The following is a 9,194-nucleotide window of genomic DNA, read 5'->3' on the forward strand; positions in this document are numbered from 1 at the left end:
TTCCTCATTGCTGCCCTTCTAAGTCTCAGGCTTCTTCTGATTTCTTACCCTTTGAAAGTTATACAAAATCTTTCACAATTTCAAATTCTTTCTTGTTGACATTCAAGTCCTGCAATTCTTCCATAGCCATGATTTTTCTTTCTTGTTCAGCTAGTCCTGATTTTGCACTTCTTTTACTTTTATCAGGAGTGGTTTCAAGTCACTGCTGCTTTGTACCAGTAGTTTGGCACCATCTGCACAGCCTAAAATTTTGATGGCTCTTCTGCCAGTTTTTACTCCTACCTCTGACCTAATCCAGCTTTCCTTACGGTACGTTCTGCATAGATACCTGCCATTTCTGCCCAGTGGGAAATGCCTACCACTCACACAGCCACTGTGGAATTGCACTTGAAACACTATCAAAACAGGTGGTGTTGATGAAGAAGTACCTCATGCTTCCAAGCCACCAGTTGTTGTACCTGTTGCACTCAACTACTTTTGGATTGGGGCCCATTACAGTCTATTAAGGATGCAAATATATCATGTTTGTTCTGGGGCTTTGAGGCATTTTATACAGAGCAAGAGGAGTGCTTCCCCCTTGTCCTGACCCACTTACTCACTTCGACAGACTTCTTTTGCTTGTCTAGCTAAAGTTTTTGAAGGGGGAGAGAAGTGGCAGTGGAATACTTCTTATCCTGGCCACTCCAGTCTCCTTCCCACCCATTCCTTTTACACCTGTCAGAGGTTGCTTTCCCAATCCCAGTGAGTGGCTGGCCCAGTTCTTTCTGCAATGGGTAGAAGCTAGGGCTCCAATTTCTAACTCAGGAGAGTAGATGCCACCCTTGGATCTTAAGGCTCCAAATCATCCTATGGCCTCTCAGACTCTGTCTAGGGACAACAGGATTGCTCCCGATTTAAACTTACTTTGAACCTTGAAGCATGCTTATTCCAGGGCTATACTTTCTTCCAAACAGACTGCCTTTCTGCCTGAATTTCTCACTGTTTTGGGAACAAAGATTATGAAACATCTACTCAGATTAAAAACTGTTCGACATAACGTGAACCATTTGTCTAATAACTGAACATGGACTCTGAACTGAACTGAACTCTGACATGACTGTGAGGCCCTTCTAGTAAACTTAATGTAGAAGAAAATATATGGGCGTACTCATCTTAATACAAATAAATAAGTTGCAATTGAATATACATCTGAACAGATCTGTATCAGCTTGTGATGCTGGCCTCTGAAATACATGCGTGTGTACAAATTGCTTATTCATTTAGAAGACTTTTGGACTGCTCTGCTCAAACAGCACTGCAGGCAATGTACAATAAAAGGATAACATACATAAAAATACAAGAAGCCAGACTTTTTAAAAACTGGTATTAATATAAACAAAGCACAATTGCCTTAAGTAAGCTATCCCAACCTGGCACCCTCCAAATGTGCTGGACTACAACTCCTATAATCCCCTAGCCAGAGCATCAGGAATGCACCAGGTTGAAGAAGCCTGGTTTAAACTAATCATAAACCCCCAAATACCTTTCGATGTACTACACGAAACCTTTTCTTTCTAGCATGACTAGGCATTCCTTATCATTATGCCTTAAATAACTGGATGTTGTCGATTCAGCAGGTACCACTCTCTCTCGTGCAGCTCTTAAAAGGATGTGTCCCATAATTCGGTCCCAAATTATTTAGGGCTTTAAAGATTTGAACTGGTAGCACTCACAGCTGGGCCTGGAAACAGAGGGGCAGTTGAATCTTGCTTCAGGGCTGGTGTGGACAGGGCACTCCACTGCACCTGAGAGCAGCAGCTAGAACAGAGGAGTCCCAAGGTGCCCCCGTTTCTCTCCCTCCAACAGGTGACTGCTGCTTCCTGTCCCATCCCCTGCACCTACTGCAAGGGCTGACAGTGCTGGAACCAAGCCACGCCAGTAGCTGCAGTCTAGGTTGTGCCTAGACTGTGTGTTTCATGGTACAGAGAGTACCTTGGGCTTGGGTGTCTACATATGTTTGCAACTAGACATTCTATTCAAAGCATACAGTTCAGGACAAATAAATATTTTGATCTAGCCACATCTTGTACTCACTGGCTTCTCAAAACAAGGAAATCCACACATTCAGAACTGACATGTGACAGGAGAATTATTCTGTGGCTGTCAAGGTAAGATTTGCAGTATGACAGCAACCGCCAGACATTTTTTTTATTATTTCTATTTTCCCAACATATACAGTTACATAATTTAAAAAATACAGAATAAAAGAGAAACTAAGATAAAGGGAACAGACTGAAGTGAAGAAAATAAAGTTGCCAAGGGAATTACAAACAAACACAGCCCATATACTGCAGCCTCCAGAACTATATAACCTCCAGGTCATCAAAAATATTTTGCATCATTGATGTACACAGTCTGTCTTGGTTTGGTGTGTCAGGATTGAAATGGACATCACAATTTGAGCTTTATTTAGATAGGACTAACCTTCATGTTTTATTGATTTTTGGCAAACAACGCTTAAGGATTTCCCAGGAATTTAGGAAAAAAGAGCTTTGAGTGTTTAGAGATGAAATTCCCGGAGAACAGAAGTGCTCCCTTGAGATGACCTGTCTGGAGCCCATGTAACAGCATTGCAATCATTATGAAAGGAGATAATCTGGAAAGGCTCTCTGTTTGTAATGCGAACATGTCTGTTCAATGGACTCTTGTTTTATCTGCCTCTCTTCGAGGTTTTCTTCTACCTAGATCTGCCAGTCAATGGAAGACTATGGACTTGTTTGCCTTCTACCTGTTTGACTGATTTATATCACTTTTATATAAGTCACCCCATACTAAAAGCTACGGCTTGTAGCCAGTGGATAATAATTTTATTAATATTTCAAGGAGCCCAAGGCATCTTTCCGGATCCCCCTCTTCTCCATTTTATCCTCACTAAAGCAACCCTGTGAGCTGTATTCAAACAAGCTACCATTCATTGTTAAGAAATAACATTTTTAAATATTATTGCTCTTTTTCCATTTCAGTAACACACATTGCCACAATAGCTTCAAAAGGAGACACAAATGTATGTATCCATAATTTGAAGTCGATTAGTGGGCCACAGTGCTTAAGCACCCAAAGTTTGATTTGATTAATCGATCAATCTGTTGATTAAACCAATATGTAGCACAATCTAATGCAAGTCTACATAGATGTAAAGCACACTAGCTTTAATGTGAGCATACATTCATAATCCAATGTTACAGCCCTAAGTCTAACAGTGAATTTTAACATTTACCATCTTTTTACATTTCCTGAAGAATGTCAAACATTCATCAAAACTGAGATATTTGTAACATGTATATTTAGTTGACTATCATCTAAAAAGTAAAAAAACTAATCAACAAACTTTCTTTAATCTATTGACAACCTTAAAACTATGAATAAAACAGGACAAGTATGTTCTTTATTCCAGCACCTTTCAGGAAGTTTAATATTGTAGAAAAGACCTGATTTTTTCAGGAAAAACCTTAGAATGAAGTTTGCCATAAAAAAAACCTCCTTTGGTTACTTAAGAAAGGCTCAATAATGATGGATCAAGTATGTGGCTAAGGCAAATAGCATCAAGCAGTCCACTTAGTCTATTGTGCAATCATTTTGGAAGTTGAAGGCTTTGCAATTTTCTTTTAAAACTCACCAGAGTTTGTGGTGTTCAGTGTTAGGATCTCTGGACTGGCTTGACTTCAATGGCATTGCACTTCTGTGCTACTGAGAATTATTGGCTAATGTTTTTCATCGCTAAGCAGGTTGCCATAGAGCCATTCCTAACAGGAACTTACGTCTGATAGCAAACCAAGTATTCACACACAAGAACACACACACACACACACACACACACACACACACACACACACACACACACCAGCTATAACTGTTCCTTCAGGCATATTAACTGCACTGCAAGAGTAAGTCAAGAAAATATTCAGAGTTCCTTCATGATTACGGTAGATATCAAATGTTGCAGCTTGAAAAATAACTTTGCTTCCGTACAATCCACTTTTGACCATCTTCCCAATTCTACTCTGTGGAAATGTCTTCAAATGCCACTAAATAAATACTTCTTAAACATATCATATTTAGAGCCACCTGGAGTAATATCGTATCAGAAAACTCAAGTATTGTGCTATGTTCAAGTTTCTTGGTTGTGCCCATTGCTGATCCAAGATGGCAGAGCATCCTGCCTTGGAAAATGTGATTTTCATTTCTAGAATGCTTTTGCTGCTGAAATCCCCAGGTATTCAGTAGCTAGTCTCTCCCATGGCCAACCATTTCTTTGCCCTGCCTGGAATCTTCCCCCAGTTCCCCCCACCATGGCTAACAGCAGGAATCCCACACTATTCATTAAACACTTTACTAACAAACTGGAAGAACTGGAAGCACACGGAAGATAGGCAGACATTGCCAAAAAAGGCAACAGCCCTCAGGCCTACGCATTTTGTTATCTCCCAAGCAGAATATACAGTCCAGCGGCAAGGCCTGGCAGTCCCTCACATTGTGTGCTGAAAGCAGCTTTGGAGCTGTCGTGCAGCGGTTCAGTCCGCTGCATGCAGACTCACGAGTGCATGCCATTCATGACTAGATGCTGCTTCTTCATCTCAGGCACACTGGAGACACCTTGCCAGAACCGAAGGTGACTTTGGTATGTATATCAGAAAATATCTTTACTCCTGGCAAAGCCATAGAGGAGAGTAATTCAAAAATGCCTTTTCTTTGCCCCATTCTTTCTGCTCACCACAAGTAATTGCTGGTCATCAGTTGTGGCACGGAGGTTGCAATCACCTAGAACTTAATTTGAAGTAGACATTTTGGGGATACGTTTCTGAAATGCAAACCTGTGGCTACTAGATGCTGTCTGAACAGTGACAGGAAAAGCTGGAGTCCCAGTCCTGATCTTAGAAAAGGTGGGACCCCAAGTTCGGAGCACCCTCCCTCTGTCCTTCCTGCCAGCACAGTTCTTTCTGCATCTGCTGTGGTCCTGAAGCAGATAATCAGCTTCAGAGCAGGCCCTGCTCCAGCTGCTCGACTTGCAAGCCAGAGAAGAACATTGGATAGCTGAAATCATGATGGCTTCATCTGTTCAGTGGGACAAGAGAGGTATGGAGTCTGCCCTCACTTCTGCATTTCTCCCACTTTGCACTGGATACCCAAATTTAGATAGGTTGGTGTTGTTAATTATAATTATCTCACTCCCACTGTGAGAACATACATAAGGACAGCCTAGCTCCAAAGAAGTGCTTAATCATGCAAAAAGGTTTAGATACTCAGTAAAACTACCTAGCTACAGGAACAATCAGCTTTTCAATATCAGTGCATTTTTAAAATCCTGTATATTTTATTCCAATCAAGTAACTTTCTTTCAATTGTATATTTACTAGTTTTTATATTCTGGGCAAGCATCCAGTAACTTTATATAGAAATATCTATATTTAAGGAAATAAAAATGAGCAAAAACTGATACTGCTGCTTGTCAGACAGGAGCAAAAGCTTCTAATCACTTTATTAAAATATAACTTTATTTAATAGAATACAGCTTGAGATGATACATTAGAATGTATCACCTTCTACCCACCTCAGGTAGGAACATTATCAACACATTGATTATATTTAGGAAGCTTTTCAACAATGGCAACATTGCAATAATTTGAAACTTCCATGTATTTTTAACATAAATCATCTCAATCATAGTCAAAAATGCTGAAATGTGTGTAGCGGGCTCAGTATTGCAAATATCTTTAATCCTTCCAGGTGGGCGATCTATGGCATCCTCATGTAAGATAGTATTTGAAGATTATGAACTCCTTGGAACTGGATCATTGTGAGAGCTATCCTGAGAAGGGCAGTGAATATTTCTGCCATTATTCTCTGAACCATCACACAGGACAGACTGCAGATGCCTTATGTACTTAATTGCTGCTCGGAGTGTTTCAACTTTGCTGAGCCGTTTCTCTAAGTATTCAGCAGGTAGGTGATGTCTGAGTTTGGCGTATCCTTCATTGACACATTTGATCCTCTGCCTCTCCCTCTCATTTCTTTTCCGGATGAACGCTGGGCCACAAGAGTACTCACATCTACTGAAACTCCCACAGTGGACAGGAAGTTGGAAACTGCAAGGATTGCTGTAGAAATTATCAGCAGTCAGGTGCTCTGGGTTGAATGGAAGCAGAGGGAAATCTTCAGGACCAGTAAACTGGTTTGGGGCCTCTGGGTACAAAGGAAATGAGGCATACGGGTCTCTGTAGCAAAGTCTGGACAGCTGTCCACCATGGGAGTCACTGAAGTTTGGCAACTGGTCCATGGCATCCCAGGAGCTTTTCCTAGCTGTGCGTCTCAGCGACAAAGCTGGAAATGCAGAATTGCATTATCAGTTTAGCGATTCATGTCTTGTAACAAACTAGGTGTGGCTGTCAGTATTTTTAGAGTGCTCGATTTTATGGAAATACGTGGGAGACTGTGATGATAAAGTACTGGCGTATTTAAATGCCATGTTCTACATTTTTAAAATTACCAACATATGTGCTAGATGTTTGCCACTAGGTACATTTTTTTCTTCTCAAATCATAAAGCCGGCCTCTTGAGGATTACAAGTAGTTGGCAAAATATATTTTTCCCTTTTTAATGGATTTGTATGAAATGCATGCAACTTTCTAGCAACTAAACATACACTTCAACAGATGTGCACTGAATATCCAAATAATTAACCATTTGAAGTTGGTATCTGTACGCTGTAAAGTCCTCAGACCAATGCATTGTAGTATTGGTGTTTCAGTGTTGCAACTTCAGTATTCCAGCTGTCAAAAGGGCACAGAAAATAAAATTTCCTATTTTTTAAGTTCCATGAAGCAAGTAAATTAAAAGAGGTTTACTGAGTATTTAAGTGTGTTCCAGAACACAAATGCATCTCTGTAATCCCTTCCCCACTACAAGAAGCATCCACTGCACATTGGCAAAAATATATATTAAAGGACATTTGTGGTATTGCACCACTAGAAGTTAACTGACATTGATAACCTCTTATTGAAGAGAGATTGTGGTGTCCAATTGATGCAAAACAAGTATTTTTCCTGAGGAAAATGCAGCCCAAGAACCACAGATACAGCCGGAAGATGCCAGAGTGGTGATCCACTAATTAGGCATTTTGGGATGATGCCCACAGCAGTTTCTCCATTTCTCAAACATGTCCATGGGTCCAAATTGGGCCAGGGGCCCCTGATCTATGTTATCAATATCTCAGTGGAGAAATACTGAGCAAGGAATCCTCCCAAAAGAGCCAGGAGGTGCCACTATTTTTTCAAACATGAAGGAGTAAATTGGCCTCGTCCTTCTCTTGTACATCAATTCCCATCGGTATGCTCCAGCCCTGATGCTCAACATATGCAAATATTAACTGAACAACTGGTTTTACCTTTTGGGATATGGTACGAGGGTTTGAAACCTACATCATGAAAGAGCAATCTGTTTGCAAGGAAGCAGGCTTACTAAGCATGCAACAAGAAAGTTCAAAAAGCTATTTATGGTTGCCTATTATGAAACAAAGGTTGCTCAGTGTTCTGTAGTTTAACCATGGATTAAAGTAATATAATTAAATAACTATGCTTTTCAGATGCTCTAAAACAGAAAAAATGTCTAGAAATTCACAGCACTCACAATCATCAAACCTTTATTTGAATTAGAAACTTTAAATGATTTTACTTTATGTTGCTGGAAAATCAAGTTTCATTAAATTATTTGTGTGAGGAAGAGCATAATGTGCTCTCTTCTTTCTAAAAAGGACTTTGCTGCATGTTGCATTTGGTTAAAATTCAAGTCATATCAGCTGCCTCAGCACTGAAGGCAAATTAGGATTCTGATTCCTAGACTTGCCCGTGGTGAAATGAAAGAACTCTCCAAATCATCAGGGATGTAAAATATTATAAAGGAACTGAGCATCTAAACATTGTACTATAATGAAATATGTTAGTATATCATTAGAACAATTCCCCCTTATAAATGAGCTATAATACAAAATACAAGCTACAAAGTATGTTATTAATCATGTGAATCATGTGCAAATTTAATCCAGGATTAATATTAAGAAAAGCCACATGATTCTTTGCTATTCACCTCTCAACTTAGGATTCTTACCTGAATCATGCAGTGCTTGTGTCCACTGGACTCTGTCAAAGACAGAGCCAAATTTATAGTCAATTGTCAATATGCAAAGTAGCTTGCAGTTAGATCTGCTCTATTCTGGTTTCGCTTCTTCCACCTACACTGCAACTATAAGGACAACAATTCATAGAATGATGGATCAGAAAGTCTACTGCACTGGATGGCTTTTACAGTTGTTATTCTTGTCAGCAGGCTATTTTTACTCAATTGTAGCTATTTTCTAATTTGTGTCAAATCCATCTCATTACTTAAATTGTAGAAACAGATTTAGTTTTTCCATGGGTATGCTAAATACAGAATTGTGAACAAACTTGTATCAAACAATTGTTTCAGTTACAAATAAGGGCACAATCCTTTGCAAATTTAGGTAGAAAATGAGACATGTAGGCCCTTTTCTGTCTAAAGTTGCAGAGAATTGCTGTTAAATGGTCTAATTTTGGGAATGTTAGTTACTAGTTAATCCATCTAGTTGTAGAAACCCAATGGGAAGTGTCCCAAGGTGCTGGTATGGATCAATAAAACTTAAAACCAGCTGAGTGTTCAATTATCAGTTTTTCTTTATGTAGGGATGGATTGAATGATGCACTTAAAGATCTGTTAGCAGCTCTACCACCAATTAAAAATTAGAAGAGGCGATAGGAGGATTTTAACTATTGCTTGCATGCATGTTGCTCCTGCCCAACTCCAATCCCATGGATTGCCGATCATATTTACAACTTTAACCCTATAAACTAGGGAAATGCTGTTCTCAAGTTTGTTGTTGTTGTTAGTTGCCAAGTCTGTGTCTGACCCATTGCAACCGCATGGACAACCTTCCTCCAGGCCTTCCTGTCCTCCACCCCCCGCCCCCCAGAGTCCACTCAAGCTCACACCAACTGCTTCAGTGACTCCATCCAGCAACCTCATCCTCTGCCGTCCCCTTCTTCTTTTGCCGTTAATCGTTCCCAGCATTAGGCTCTTCTCCAGGGAGTCATTCCTTCTCATTAGGTGGCCAATTTAATCGGACAGAAAACATCATACAGTGAAAT

General features: G+C 40.0%; 1 protein-coding gene across 2 annotated transcripts in view; it reads left to right on the forward strand.

The window, feature by feature from the left end:
- Positions 1–9,194, forward strand: part of AKIP1 (A-kinase interacting protein 1) — a 32,948-nt gene that overhangs the window by 15,471 nt on the left and 8,283 nt on the right. For both annotated transcript variants that reach the window (XR_006414284.1, XR_006414283.1), the window contains exon 6: positions 5,764–5,979. The gene's annotated coding sequence lies outside the window, so the exon portion shown is untranslated. The remainder of the gene's footprint in view (positions 1–5,763; positions 5,980–9,194) is intronic.

This window comes from Varanus komodoensis, unplaced genomic scaffold (genome assembly GCF_004798865.1).
Source record: "Varanus komodoensis strain SLA01 unplaced genomic scaffold, ASM479886v1 scaffold16, whole genome shotgun sequence".
NCBI classification, from domain to species: Eukaryota; Metazoa; Chordata; class Lepidosauria; order Squamata; family Varanidae; genus Varanus; species Varanus komodoensis.